Source organism: Furipterus horrens, unplaced genomic scaffold (genome assembly GCF_987537825.1).
Source record: "Furipterus horrens unplaced genomic scaffold, mFurHor1.1.pri manual_scaffold_1, whole genome shotgun sequence".
NCBI classification, from domain to species: Eukaryota; Metazoa; Chordata; class Mammalia; order Chiroptera; family Furipteridae; genus Furipterus; species Furipterus horrens.
The window spans coordinates 104811423-104813597 of NW_028327171.1; the positions used below are offsets into that span (position 1 = coordinate 104811423).

The 2175-nt window shown below is 37.1% G+C and overlaps 1 non-coding gene across 1 annotated transcript; it reads left to right on the forward strand.

Moving 5' to 3' along the window:
• The first annotated feature begins 1659 nt into the window (after nt 1–1659).
• LOC150021619 (U6 spliceosomal RNA) lies at nt 1660–1767 on the forward strand. Its single transcript, XR_016513446.1, has one exon. It is a non-coding gene; the product is annotated as a U6 spliceosomal RNA (small nuclear RNA).
• The last annotated feature ends 408 nt before the right edge of the window (nt 1768–2175 follow it).

Here is a 2175-nt window from a genome sequence, read left to right on the forward strand (position 1 = left end):
TCACCATCATACTTAATCTGTATATCCACATTACCACGCCCACTCTGAAAGTTCAATCAGTGTTTCTCGATTGATGACTTGCCACCCATACCCTCTAGTCCAACATTTTGGCAACCCTTTCTCTTCCCCTGTCCCACCTTCTTTCTCTGTGTATTACATCATCCCCTTAGCCATCACTCAGGTTTAGTACTTGTAGTCATCTGTGACTCATGCTTTAATTATATAGAGGAGAAATTGACCAAGTTACCAAGTCCTACTGAATTTCTTCCCTCTGTTTACTCTACTGCAATGCTATTTCAGATCTCCTAACCTCACATATGAGTTATTGCAACTCACTTCAGGGGGCCTCCCCAATTCCAGGCACTTTACTCTTTGATGCATTCAAAGATTGGCTACCACCCTCAGCCAATCTTTTATACATCCTTTTCTCATGTTACTTCAGTTGCCAGTGTCCCACTAAGTCCACATCCTTATTTTGGCTCCACTTATATAACTTTATTCATGACACCTCTTTCATTCCCCACCCCCAATGTGTAGTTTCTTCCCTGGTCAAGCCCAGGGTCTTCTTTTACCTTCACCTCCAGGTCTCTGTTCATCAGCTTTTCTTCATCTAGAATTTCCTCCCATTTTTGACATTTAATATTATATTAGTTTCAGGCGTACAACAGAGTGGTTAAACAATTATATAATTTATACAGTGATCCCCCTATAATTCAAGTATCTTCCTTTTCTTTCTTTCTTTTTCTTTTTTTTTTTTTTTTGATGAAAAATCCAAGGGTAGGAGATGTTGAACAGTTTTCCTCAAGTTGTACTGCAAATGATTGAGCTGGATTTAAATCTATTCTTCTGATCCTCAAGAGAGTGCTTTCTTTCCTTAGCCACAACTGCTTGTCTCCAAATCAGGTTAACACAGGGTGAAATCCACTGATGGAAACTCAGATTGCATTTGTGTAGCAACTACCTGACAATAAAATACTACCAGGGCAGCATTGGCCTCTGAAGACTGTCTCCCTTAACCTGGACCCCAGCCATGGCAAGTAACATTTTAATATGTCCAGCCAAGTTAATCTGCAAAATATGGCTTAATTTTAATTGTTTTATATCTGTAGCCCCTTAAAGAAAACTTAAAGTAAAAAAGAACTGATAGTGGGATGCCCACAATTTGTTCAGTTATTGAAATTCTTCATTCAAATTCAATCATAGGCATTGTTCCTAATTGTTCTAGGTTTGTACTTTAAGTCCCAGCACTGGTTTTTTTTCTTTTTATGTTTCTAAAAAAAGGATAAGACAGCATATGTTCATGCTGAGCAAACTACTAGGATGCCAATAGTATGTTTCTGTAAACTTCTGATTGTAGATTTCCTATGCAAATAGCACATCTCAGGGTCCTGGCTAGTGTTAGTTTTAAATGAGAACATAACCTTTAGTCCAAACAGATAGCAAAAATTACTAGACTCTTATTCAAAGTCTTCCTTAGGGGTCCTTCGAGGGCAGAGGTCTGAATTTAGGATCTTGCTGTTAACTTGGTGAATAACCAACAGATGTCTTTCTCCCTCTCTGTTTCCTTCTCCAATGAAGGAAGGTAACAAGTATCTCTTTCCATTCTCTCAGGGATATCAAAGGATTAAAGATGTGAACAGTATTTTTAAAAAGTTTTTAGTGCTCACTTCGGCAGCACAAATACTAAAAATTGGAACAATACAGAGAAGATTATCATGGCCCCTATGCAAGGATGTCACACAAATTCATGAAGCATTCCATAAAAAAACAGAATTTATGTTTTATTACGTAACAATCCCATGAATATAATTATATCATGACAGTAGTTAAGTTTTACTACAGGTACATATAATGGGAAGGTGTTGTTGCTCATTTAGTCAGCCTCATTATTTGTCATCACCACACTGATTTAAGTTTGAAAAGCCAGATTCTCAGAAACATAAACATAAAATTTGATTCAAACTATCAACACTCATGGCCCTGACAGAACTTTATGGAGAATTAGGGACTAGGTAGTTGTAAAAATATGCCTCTGGAAAAATCTTTTCTTCTTAGATTTTAGTGTTTTAGCTCCAGAGGCTAGTTGCTATTGGTAGCAAAAGATACACCAACCTCATTTCAAACCCTCTAAGCCATGATGAAAAGCTAATAATTTGTGGTGAACATAGTAACTTC